The sequence below is a fragment of the Megalopta genalis genome, unplaced genomic scaffold, assembly GCF_051020955.1.
Source record: "Megalopta genalis isolate 19385.01 unplaced genomic scaffold, iyMegGena1_principal scaffold1141, whole genome shotgun sequence".
Classification (NCBI taxonomy): domain Eukaryota; kingdom Metazoa; phylum Arthropoda; class Insecta; order Hymenoptera; family Halictidae; genus Megalopta; species Megalopta genalis.
Window position 1 is genome coordinate 46,797 of NW_027477210.1, and position 13,910 is coordinate 60,706.

The window sequence follows — 13,910 nt, forward strand, 5'->3', positions numbered from 1 at the left end:
AATCCCTATGTAAAAAAGTTATTTAAGCAGGAATATGTTATTGAAAAAAATTAGAAAAATTTATTTTAGCCGTAAATCGAAAATAATGGATCGAGCGAATCGGTCGATTGCGCCGAGACGCGCTATGATGCAACAGACGAGCGATTGGAACGCCCGAATATTTTCAAAGTCCCAACGTACCGATCAAGAGTAAAGTACCATTTTCCTACATTAGATTTCGTTCTAAATGCTTAATCCCTATGTAAAAACGTTAGTTAAGCAAGAATATCGTATTTTTAAAAAAATCTAATGATAGGATTTCCCAGAAAATTGAAAAAACCGAAAAATGTCAAGAGTAAAGTGCCATTTTCTGACATTAGATTTCGTTCTAAATGCTTAATCCCTATGTAGAAACGTTAGTTAAGCAAGAATATCGTATTTTTAAAAAAATCTAATGATAGGATTTTTCAGAAAATTGAAAAAACCGTAAAATGTCAAGAGTAAAGTGCCCTTATTTTAAACAATGTATCGTTCTAAATGCTTAATCCCTATGTAAAAAAGTTATTTTAGCAGGAATATGTTATTGAAAAAAATTAGAAAAATTTATTTTAGCCGTAAATCGAAAATAATGGATCGAGCGAATCGGTCGATTGCGCCGAGACGCGCTATGATGCAACAGACGAGCGATTGGAACGCCCGAATATTTTCAAAGTCCCAACGTACCGATCAAGAGTAAAGTACCATTTTCCTACATTAGATTTCGTTCTAAATGCTTAATCCCTATGTAAAAACGTTAGTTAAGCAAGAATATCGTATTTTTAAAAAAATCTAATGATAGGATTTCCCAGAAAATTGAAAAAACCGAAAAATGTCAAGAGTAAAGTGCCATTTTCTGACATTAGATTTCGTTCTAAATGCTTAATCCCTATGTAGAAACGTTAGTTAAGCAAGAATATCGTATTTTTAAAAAAATCTAATGATAGGATTTTTCAGAAAATTGAAAAAACCGTAAAATGTCAAGAGTAAAGTGCCCTTATTTTAAACAATGTATCGTTCTAAATGCTTAATCCCTATGTAAAAAAGTTATTTAAGCAGGAATATGTTATTGAAAAAAATTAGAAAAATTTATTTTAGCCGTAAATCGAAAATAATGGATCGAGCGAATCGGTCGATTGCGCCGAGACGCGCTATGATGCAACAGACGAGCGATTGGAACCCCCGAATATTTTCAAAGTCCCAACGTACCGATCAAGAGTAAAGTACCATTTTCCTACATTAGATTTCGTTCTAAATGCTTAATCCCTATGTAAAAACGTTAGTTAAGCAAGAATATCGTATTTTTAAAAAAATCTAATGATAGGATTTTCCAGAAAATTGAAAAAACCGAAAAATGTCAAGAGTAAAGTGCCATTTTCTGACATTAGATTTCGTTCTAAATGCTTAATCCCTATGTAGAAACGTTAGTTAAGCAAGAATATCGTATTTTTAAAAAAATCTAATGATAGGATTTTTCAGAAAATTGAAAAAACCGTAAAATGTCAAGAGTAAAGTGCCCTTATTTTAAACAATGTATCGTTCTAAATGCTTAATCCCTATGTAAAAAAGTTATTTAAGCAGGAATATGTTATTGAAAAAAATTAGAAAAATTTATTTTAGCCGTAAATCGAAAATAATGGATCGAGCGAATCGGTCGATTGCGCCGAGACGCGCTATGATGCAACAGACGAGCGATTGGAACGCCCGAATATTTTCAAAGTCCCAACGTACCGATCAAGAGTAAAGTACCATTTTCCTACATTAGATTTCGTTCTAAATGCTTAATCCCTATGTAAAAACGTTAGTTAAGCAAGAATATCGTATTTTTAAAAAAATCTAATGATAGGATTTTCCAGAAAATTGAAAAAACCGAAAAATGTCAAGAGTAAAGTGCCATTTTCTGACATTAGATTTCGTTCTAAATGCTTAATCCCTATGTAGAAACGTTAGTTAAGCAAGAATATCGTATTTTTAAAAAAATCTAATGATAGGATTTTTCAGAAAATTGAAAAAACCGTAAAATGTCAAGAGTAAAGTGCCCTTATTTTAAACAATGTATCGTTCTAAATGCTTAATCCCTATGTAAAAAAGTTATTTAAGCAGGAATATGTTATTGAAAAAAATTAGAAAAATTTATTTTAGCCGTAAATCGAAAATAATGGATCGAGCGAATCGGTCGATTGCGCCGAGACGCGCTATGATGCAACAGACGAGCGATTGGAACGCCCGAATATTTTCAAAGTCCCAACGTACCGATCAAGAGTAAAGTACCATTTTCCTACATTAGATTTCGTTCTAAATGCTTAATCCCTATGTAAAAACGTTAGTTAAGCAAGAATATCGTATTTTTAAAAAAATCTAATGATAGGATTTTCCAGAAAATTGAAAAAACCGAAAAATGTCAAGAGTAAAGTGCCCTTATTTTAAACAATGTATCGTTCTAAATGCTTAATCCCTATGTAAAAAAGTTATTTTAGCAGGAATATGTTATTGAAAAAAATTAGAAAAATTTATTTTAGCCGTAAATCGAAAATAATGGGGACACCGGAGCTGTTCGAAGCGCCGAGCGCGCCGCGTACGCCCGAATATTTTCAAAGTCCCAACGTACCGATCAAGAGTAAAGTACCATTTTCCTACATTAGATTTCGTTCTAAATGCTTAATCCCTATGTAAAAACGTTAGTTAAGCAAGAATATCGTATTTTTAAAAAAATCTAATGATAGGATTTTCCAGAAAATTGAAAAAACCGAAAAATGTCAAGAGTAAAGTGCCCTTATTTTAAACAATGTATCGTTCTAAATGCTTAATCCCTATGTAAAAAAGTTATTTAAGCAGGAATATGTTATTGAAAAAAATTAGAAAAATTTATTTTAGCCGTAAATCGAAAATAATGGATCGAGCGAATCGGTCGATTGCGCCGAGACGCGCTATGATGCAACAGACGAGCGATTGGAACCCCCGAATATTTTCAAAGTCCCAACGTACCGATCAAGAGTAAAGTACCATTTTCCTACATTAGATTTCGTTCTAAATGCTTAATCCCTATGTAAAAACGTTAGTTAAGCAAGAATATCGTATTTTTAAAAAAATCTAATGATAGGATTTTCCAGAAAATTGAAAAAACCGAAAAATGTCAAGAGTAAAGTGCCATTTTCTGACATTAGATTTCGTTCTAAATGCTTAATCCCTATGTAGAAACGTTAGTTAAGCAAGAATATCGTATTTTTAAAAAAATCTAATGATAGGATTTTTCAGAAAATTGAAAAAACCGTAAAATGTCAAGAGTAAAGTGCCCTTATTTTAAACAATGTATCGTTCTAAATGCTTAATCCCTATGTAAAAAAGTTATTTTAGCAGGAATATGTTATTGAAAAAAATTAGAAAAATTTATTTTAGCCGTAAATCGAAAATAATGGGGACACCGGAGCTGTTCGAAGCGCCGAGCGCGCCGCGTACGCCCGAATATTTTCAAAGTCCCAACGTACCGATCAAGAGTAAAGTACCATTTTCCTACATTAGATTTCGTTCTAAATGCTTAATCCCTATGTAAAAACGTTAGTTAAGCAAGAATATCGTATTTTTAAAAAAATCTAATGATAGGATTTTCCAGAAAATTGAAAAAACCGAAAAATGTCAAGAGTAAAGTGCCATTTTCTGACATTAGATTTCGTTCTAAATGCTTAATCCCTATGTAGAAACGTTAGTTAAGCAAGAATATCGTATTTTTAAAAAAATCTAATGATAGGATTTTTCAGAAAATTGAAAAAACCGTAAAATGTCAAGAGTAAAGTGCCCTTATTTTAAACAATGTATCGTTCTAAATGCTTAATCCCTATGTAAAAAAGTTATTTAAGCAGGAATATGTTATTGAAAAAAATTAGAAAAATTTATTTTAGCCGTAAATCGAAAATAATGGATCGAGCGAATCGGTCGATTGCGCCGAGACGCGCTATGATGCAACAGACGAGCGATTGGAACGCCCGAATATTTTCAAAGTCCCAACGTACCGATCAAGAGTAAAGTACCATTTTCCTACATTAGATTTCGTTCTAAATGCTTAATCCCTATGTAAAAACGTTAGTTAAGCAAGAATATCGTATTTTTAAAAAAATCTAATGATAGGATTTTCCAGAAAATTGAAAAAACCGAAAAATGTCAAGAGTAAAGTGCCCTTATTTTAAACAATGTATCGTTCTAAATGCTTAATCCCTATGTAAAAAAGTTATTTTAGCAGGAATATGTTATTGAAAAAAATTAGAAAAATTTATTTTAGCCGTAAATCGAAAATAATGGGGACACCGGAGCTGTTCGAAGCGCCGAGCGCGCCGCGTACGCCCGAATATTTTCAAAGTCCCAACGTACCGATCAAGAGTAAAGTACCATTTTCCTACATTAGATTTCGTTCTAAATGCTTAATCCCTATGTAAAAACGTTAGTTAAGCAAGAATATCGTATTTTTAAAAAAATCTAATGATAGGATTTTCCAGAAAATTGAAAAAACCGAAAAATGTCAAGAGTAAAGTGCCATTTTCTGACATTAGATTTCGTTCTAAATGCTTAATCCCTATGTAGAAACGTTAGTTAAGCAAGAATATCGTATTTTTAAAAAAATCTAATGATAGGATTTTTCAGAAAATTGAAAAAACCGTAAAATGTCAAGAGTAAAGTGCCCTTACTTTAAACAATGTATCGTTCTAAATGCTTAATCCCTATGTAAAAAAGTTATTTAAGCAGGAATATGTTATTGAAAAAAATTAGAAAAATTTATTTTAGCCGTAAATCGAAAATAATGGATCGAGCGAATCGGTCGATTGCGCCGAGACGCGCTATGATGCAACAGACGAGCGATTGGAACGCCCGAATATTTTCAAAGTCCCAACGTACCGATCAAGAGTAAAGTACCATTTTCCTACATTAGATTTCGTTCTAAATGCTTAATCCCTATGTAAAAACGTTAGTTAAGCAAGAATATCGTATTTTTAAAAAAATCTAATGATAGGATTTTCCAGAAAATTGAAAAAACCGAAAAATGTCAAGAGTAAAGTGCCATTTTCTGACATTAGATTTCGTTCTAAATGCTTAATCCCTATGTAGAAACGTTAGTTAAGCAAGAATATCGTATTTTTAAAAAAATCTAATGATAGGATTTTTCAGAAAATTGAAAAAACCGTAAAATGTCAAGAGTAAAGTGCCCTTATTTTAAACAATGTATCGTTCTAAATGCTTAATCCCTATGTAAAAAAGTTATTTAAGCAGGAATATGTTATTGAAAAAAATTAGAAAAATTTATTTTAGCCGTAAATCGAAAATAATGGATCGAGCGAATCGGTCGATTGCGCCGAGACGCGCTATGATGCAACAGACGAGCGATTGGAACGCCCGAATATTTTCAAAGTCCCAACGTACCGATCAAGAGTAAAGTACCATTTTCCTACATTAGATTTCGTTCTAAATGCTTAATCCCTATGTAAAAACGTTAGTTAAGCAAGAATATCGTATTTTTAAAAAAATCTAATGATAGGATTTTCCAGAAAATTGAAAAAACCGAAAAATGTCAAGAGTAAAGTGCCATTTTCTGACATTAGATTTCGTTCTAAATGCTTAATCCCTATGTAGAAACGTTAGTTAAGCAAGAATATCGTATTTTTAAAAAAATCTAATGATAGGATTTTTCAGAAAATTGAAAAAACCGTAAAATGTCAAGAGTAAAGTGCCCTTATTTTAAACAATGTATCGTTCTAAATGCTTAATCCCTATGTAAAAAAGTTATTTTAGCAGGAATATGTTATTGAAAAAAATTAGAAAAATTTATTTTAGCCGTAAATCGAAAATAATGGATCGAGCGAATCGGTCGATTGCGCCGAGACGCGCTATGATGCAACAGACGAGCGATTGGAACGCCCGAATATTTTCAAAGTCCCAACGTACCGATCAAGAGTAAAGTACCATTTTCCTACATTAGATTTCGTTCTAAATGCTTAATCCCTATGTAAAAACGTTAGTTAAGCAAGAATATCGTATTTTTAAAAAAATCTAATGATAGGATTTTCCAGAAAATTGAAAAAACCGAAAAATGTCAAGAGTAAAGTGCCATTTTCTGACATTAGATTTCGTTCTAAATGCTTAATCCCTATGTAGAAACGTTAGTTAAGCAAGAATATCGTATTTTTAAAAAAATCTAATGATAGGATTTTTCAGAAAATTGAAAAAACCGTAAAATGTCAAGAGTAAAGTGCCCTTATTTTAAACAATGTATCGTTCTAAATGCTTAATCCCTATGTAAAAAAGTTATTTTAGCAGGAATATGTTATTGAAAAAAATTAGAAAAATTTATTTTAGCCGTAAATCGAAAATAATGGGGACACCGGAGCTGTTCGAAGCGCCGAGCGCGCCGCGTACGCCCGAATATTTTCAAAGTCCCAACGTACCGATCAAGAGTAAAGTACCATTTTCCTACATTAGATTTCGTTCTAAATGCTTAATCCCTATGTAAAAACGTTAGTTAAGCAAGAATATCGTATTTTTAAAAAAATCTAATGATAGGATTTTCCAGAAAATTGAAAAAACCGAAAAATGTCAAGAGTAAAGTGCCATTTTCTGACATTAGATTTCGTTCTAAATGCTTAATCCCTATGTAGAAACGTTAGTTAAGCAAGAATATCGTATTTTTAAAAAAATCTAATGATAGGATTTTTCAGAAAATTGAAAAAACCGTAAAATGTCAAGAGTAAAGTGCCCTTACTTTAAACAATGTATCGTTCTAAATGCTTAATCCCTATGTAAAAAAGTTATTTAAGCAGGAATATGTTATTGAAAAAAATTAGAAAAATTTATTTTAGCCGTAAATCGAAAATAATGGATCGAGCGAATCGGTCGATTGCGCCGAGACGCGCTATGATGCAACAGACGAGCGATTGGAACGCCCGAATATTTTCAAAGTCCCAACGTACCGATCAAGAGTAAAGTACCATTTTCCTACATTAGATTTCGTTCTAAATGCTTAATCCCTATGTAAAAACGTTAGTTAAGCAAGAATATCGTATTTTTAAAAAAATCTAATGATAGGATTTTCCAGAAAATTGAAAAAACCGAAAAATGTCAAGAGTAAAGTGCCATTTTCTGACATTAGATTTCGTTCTAAATGCTTAATCCCTATGTAGAAACGTTAGTTAAGCAAGAATATCGTATTTTTAAAAAAATCTAATGATAGGATTTTTCAGAAAATTGAAAAAACCGTAAAATGTCAAGAGTAAAGTGCCCTTATTTTAAACAATGTATCGTTCTAAATGCTTAATCCCTATGTAAAAAAGTTATTTTAGCAGGAATATGTTATTGAAAAAAATTAGAAAAATTTATTTTAGCCGTAAATCGAAAATAATGGGGACACCGGAGCTGTTCGAAGCGCCGAGCGCGCCGCGTACGCCCGAATATTTTCAAAGTCCCAACGTACCGATCAAGAGTAAAGTACCATTTTCCTACATTAGATTTCGTTCTAAATGCTTAATCCCTATGTAAAAACGTTAGTTAAGCAAGAATATCGTATTTTTAAAAAAATCTAATGATAGGATTTCCCAGAAAATTGAAAAAACCGAAAAATGTCAAGAGTAAAGTGCCATTTTCTGACATTAGATTTCGTTCTAAATGCTTAATCCCTATGTAGAAACGTTAGTTAAGCAAGAATATCGTATTTTTAAAAAAATCTAATGATAGGATTTTTCAGAAAATTGAAAAAACCGTAAAATGTCAAGAGTAAAGTGCCCTTATTTTAAACAATGTATCGTTCTAAATGCTTAATCCCTATGTAAAAAAGTTATTTTAGCAGGAATATGTTATTGAAAAAAATTAGAAAAATTTATTTTAGCCGTAAATCGAAAATAATGGGGACACCGGAGCTGTTCGAAGCGCCGAGCGCGCCGCGTACGCCCGAATATTTTCAAAGTCCCAACGTACCGATCAAGAGTAAAGTACCATTTTCCTACATTAGATTTCGTTCTAAATGCTTAATCCCTATGTAAAAACGTTAGTTAAGCAAGAATATCGTATTTTTAAAAAAATCTAATGATAGGATTTTCCAGAAAATTGAAAAAACCGAAAAATGTCAAGAGTAAAGTGCCATTTTCTGACATTAGATTTCGTTCTAAATGCTTAATCCCTATGTAGAAACGTTAGTTAAGCAAGAATATCGTATTTTTAAAAAAATCTAATGATAGGATTTTTCAGAAAATTGAAAAAACCGTAAAATGTCAAGAGTAAAGTGCCCTTACTTTAAACAATGTATCGTTCTAAATGCTTAATCCCTATGTAAAAAAGTTATTTAAGCAGGAATATGTTATTGAAAAAAATTAGAAAAATTTATTTTAGCCGTAAATCGAAAATAATGGATCGAGCGAATCGGTCGATTGCGCCGAGACGCGCTATGATGCAACAGGCGAGCGATTGGAACGCCCGAATATTTTCAAAGTCCCAACGTACCGATCAAGAGTAAAGTACCATTTTCCTACATTAGATTTCGTTCTAAATGCTTAATCCCTATGTAAAAACGTTAGTTAAGCAAGAATATCGTATTTTTAAAAAAATCTAATGATAGGATTTTTCAGAAAATTGAAAAAACCGTAAAATGTCAAGAGTAAAGTGCCCTTATTTTAAACAATGTATCGTTCTAAATGCTTAATCCCTATGTAAAAAAGTTATTTAAGCAGGAATATGTTATTGAAAAAAATTAGAAAAATTTATTTTAGCCGTAAATCGAAAATAATGGATCGAGCGAATCGGTCGATTGCGCCGAGACGCGCTATGATGCAACAGACGAGCGATTGGAACGCCCGAATATTTTCAAAGTCCCAACGTACCGATCAAGAGTAAAGTACCATTTTCCTACATTAGATTTCGTTCTAAATGCTTAATCCCTATGTAAAAACGTTAGTTAAGCAAGAATATCGTATTTTTAAAAAAATCTAATGATAGGATTTTCCAGAAAATTGAAAAAACCGAAAAATGTCAAGAGTAAAGTGCCATTTTCTGACATTAGATTTCGTTCTAAATGCTTAATCCCTATGTAGAAACGTTAGTTAAGCAAGAATATCGTATTTTTAAAAAAATCTAATGATAGGATTTTTCAGAAAATTGAAAAAACCGTAAAATGTCAAGAGTAAAGTGCCCTTATTTTAAACAATGTATCGTTCTAAATGCTTAATCCCTATGTAAAAAAGTTATTTTAGCAGGAATATGTTATTGAAAAAAATTAGAAAAATTTATTTTAGCCGTAAATCGAAAATAATGGATCGAGCGAATCGGTCGATTGCGCCGAGACGCGCTATGATGCAACAGACGAGCGATTGGAACGCCCGAATATTTTCAAAGTCCCAACGTACCGATCAAGAGTAAAGTACCATTTTCCTACATTAGATTTCGTTCTAAATGCTTAATCCCTATGTAAAAACGTTAGTTAAGCAAGAATATCGTATTTTTAAAAAAATCTAATGATAGGATTTTCCAGAAAATTGAAAAAACCGAAAAATGTCAAGAGTAAAGTGCCATTTTCTGACATTAGATTTCGTTCTAAATGCTTAATCCCTATGTAGAAACGTTAGTTAAGCAAGAATATCGTATTTTTAAAAAAATCTAATGATAGGATTTTTCAGAAAATTGAAAAAACCGTAAAATGTCAAGAGTAAAGTGCCCTTATTTTAAACAATGTATCGTTCTAAATGCTTAATCCCTATGTAAAAAAGTTATTTTAGCAGGAATATGTTATTGAAAAAAATTAGAAAAATTTATTTTAGCCGTAAATCGAAAATAATGGGGACACCGGAGCTGTTCGAAGCGCCGAGCGCGCCGCGTACGCCCGAATATTTTCAAAGTCCCAACGTACCGATCAAGAGTAAAGTACCATTTTCCTACATTAGATTTCGTTCTAAATGCTTAATCCCTATGTAAAAACGTTAGTTAAGCAAGAATATCGTATTTTTAAAAAAATCTAATGATAGGATTTTCCAGAAAATTGAAAAAACCGAAAAATGTCAAGAGTAAAGTGCCATTTTCTGACATTAGATTTCGTTCTAAATGCTTAATCCCTATGTAGAAACGTTAGTTAAGCAAGAATATCGTATTTTTAAAAAAATCTAATGATAGGATTTTTCAGAAAATTGAAAAAACCGTAAAATGTCAAGAGTAAAGTGCCCTTACTTTAAACAATGTATCGTTCTAAATGCTTAATCCCTATGTAAAAAAGTTATTTAAGCAGGAATATGTTATTGAAAAAAATTAGAAAAATTTATTTTAGCCGTAAATCGAAAATAATGGATCGAGCGAATCGGTCGATTGCGCCGAGACGCGCTATGATGCAACAGACGAGCGATTGGAACGCCCGAATATTTTCAAAGTCCCAACGTACCGATCAAGAGTAAAGTACCATTTTCCTACATTAGATTTCGTTCTAAATGCTTAATCCCTATGTAAAAACGTTAGTTAAGCAAGAATATCGTATTTTTAAAAAAATCTAATGATAGGATTTTCCAGAAAATTGAAAAAACCGAAAAATGTCAAGAGTAAAGTGCCATTTTCTGACATTAGATTTCGTTCTAAATGCTTAATCCCTATGTAGAAACGTTAGTTAAGCAAGAATATCGTATTTTTAAAAAAATCTAATGATAGGATTTTTCAGAAAATTGAAAAAACCGTAAAATGTCAAGAGTAAAGTGCCCTTATTTTAAACAATGTATCGTTCTAAATGCTTAATCCCTATGTAAAAAAGTTATTTTAGCAGGAATATGTTATTGAAAAAAATTAGAAAAATTTATTTTAGCCGTAAATCGAAAATAATGGGGACACCGGAGCTGTTCGAAGCGCCGAGCGCGCCGCGTACGCCCGAATATTTTCAAAGTCCCAACGTACCGATCAAGAGTAAAGTACCATTTTCCTACATTAGATTTCGTTCTAAATGCTTAATCCCTATGTAAAAACGTTAGTTAAGCAAGAATATCGTATTTTTAAAAAAATCTAATGATAGGATTTCCCAGAAAATTGAAAAAACCGAAAAATGTCAAGAGTAAAGTGCCATTTTCTGACATTAGATTTCGTTCTAAATGCTTAATCCCTATGTAGAAACGTTAGTTAAGCAAGAATATCGTATTTTTAAAAAAATCTAATGATAGGATTTTTCAGAAAATTGAAAAAACCGTAAAATGTCAAGAGTAAAGTGCCCTTATTTTAAACAATGTATCGTTCTAAATGCTTAATCCCTATGTAAAAAAGTTATTTTAGCAGGAATATGTTATTGAAAAAAATTAGAAAAATTTATTTTAGCCGTAAATCGAAAATAATGGGGACACCGGAGCTGTTCGAAGCGCCGAGCGCGCCGCGTACGCCCGAATATTTTCAAAGTCCCAACGTACCGATCAAGAGTAAAGTACCATTTTCCTACATTAGATTTCGTTCTAAATGCTTAATCCCTATGTAAAAACGTTAGTTAAGCAAGAATATCGTATTTTTAAAAAAATCTAATGATAGGATTTTCCAGAAAATTGAAAAAACCGAAAAATGTCAAGAGTAAAGTGCCATTTTCTGACATTAGATTTCGTTCTAAATGCTTAATCCCTATGTAGAAACGTTAGTTAAGCAAGAATATCGTATTTTTAAAAAAATCTAATGATAGGATTTTTCAGAAAATTGAAAAAACCGTAAAATGTCAAGAGTAAAGTGCCCTTACTTTAAACAATGTATCGTTCTAAATGCTTAATCCCTATGTAAAAAAGTTATTTAAGCAGGAATATGTTATTGAAAAAAATTAGAAAAATTTATTTTAGCCGTAAATCGAAAATAATGGATCGAGCGAATCGGTCGATTGCGCCGAGACGCGCTATGATGCAACAGACGAGCGATTGGAACGCCCGAATATTTTCAAAGTCCCAACGTACCGATCAAGAGTAAAGTACCATTTTCCTACATTAGATTTCGTTCTAAATGCTTAATCCCTATGTAAAAACGTTAGTTAAGCAAGAATATCGTATTTTTAAAAAAATCTAATGATAGGATTTTCCAGAAAATTGAAAAAACCGAAAAATGTCAAGAGTAAAGTGCCATTTTCTGACATTAGATTTCGTTCTAAATGCTTAATCCCTATGTAGAAACGTTAGTTAAGCAAGAATATCGTATTTTTAAAAAAATCTAATGATAGGATTTTCCAGAAAATTGAAAAAACCGAAAAATGTCAAGAGTAAAGTGCCATTTTCTGACATTAGATTTCGTTCTAAATGCTTAATCCCTATGTAGAAACGTTAGTTAAGCAAGAATATCGTATTTTTAAAAAAATCTAATGATAGGATTTTCCAGAAAATTGAAAAAACCGAAAAATGTCAAGAGTAAAGTGCCCTTATTTTAAACAATGTATCGTTCTAAATGCTTAATCCCTATGTAAAAAAGTTATTTAAGCAGGAATATGTTATTGAAAAAAATTAGAAAAATTTATTTTAGCCGTAAATCGAAAATAATGGATCGAGCGAATCGGTCGATTGCGCCGAGACGCGCTATGATGCAACAGACGAGCGATTGGAACCCCCGAATATTTTCAAAGTCCCAACGTACCGATCAAGAGTAAAGTACCATTTTCCTACATTAGATTTCGTTCTAAATGCTTAATCCCTATGTAAAAACGTTAGTTAAGCAAGAATATCGTATTTTTAAAAAAATCTAATGATAGGATTTTCCAGAAAATTGAAAAAACCGAAAAATGTCAAGAGTAAAGTGCCATTTTCTGACATTAGATTTCGTTCTAAATGCTTAATCCCTATGTAGAAACGTTAGTTAAGCAAGAATATCGTATTTTTAAAAAAATCTAATGATAGGATTTTTCAGAAAATTGAAAAAACCGTAAAATGTCAAGAGTAAAGTGCCCTTATTTTAAACAATGTATCGTTCTAAATGCTTAATCCCTATGTAAAAAAGTTATTTTAGCAGGAATATGTTATTGAAAAAAATTAGAAAAATTTATTTTAGCCGTAAATCGAAAATAATGGGGACACCGGAGCTGTTCGAAGCGCCGAGCGCGCCGCGTACGCCCGAATATTTTCAAAGTCCCAACGTACCGATCAAGAGTAAAGTACCATTTTCCTACATTAGATTTCGTTCTAAATGCTTAATCCCTATGTAAAAACGTTAGTTAAGCAAGAATATCGTATTTTTAAAAAAATCTAATGATAGGATTTCCCAGAAAATTGAAAAAACTGAAAAATGTCAAGAGTAAAGTGCCATTTTCTGACATTAGATTTCGTTCTAAATGCTTAATCCCTATGTAGAAACGTTAGTTAAGCAAGAATATCGTATTTTTAAAAAAATCTAATGATAGGATTTTTCAGAAAATTGAAAAAACCGTAAAATGTCAAGAGTAAAGTGCCCTTATTTTAAACAATGTATCGTTCTAAATGCTTAATCCCTATGTAAAAAAGTTATTTTAGCAGGAATATGTTATTGAAAAAAATTAGAAAAATTTATTTTAGCCGTAAATCGAAAATAATGGGGACACCGGAGCTGTTCGAAGCGCCGAGCGCGCCGCGTACGCCCGAATATTTTCAAAGTCCCAACGTACCGATCAAGAGTAAAGTACCATTTTCCTACATTAGATTTCGTTCTAAATGCTTAATCCCTATGTAAAAACGTTAGTTAAGCAAGAATATCGTATTTTTAAAAAAATCTAATGATAGGATTTTCCAGAAAATTGAAAAAACCGAAAAATGTCAAGAGTAAAGTGCCATTTTCTGACATTAGATTTCGTTCTAAATGCTTAATCCCTATGTAGAAACGTTAGTTAAGCAAGAATATCGTATTTTTAAAAAAATCTAATGATAGGATTTTTCAGAAAATTGAAAAAACCGTAAAATGTCAAGAGTAAAGTGCCCTTA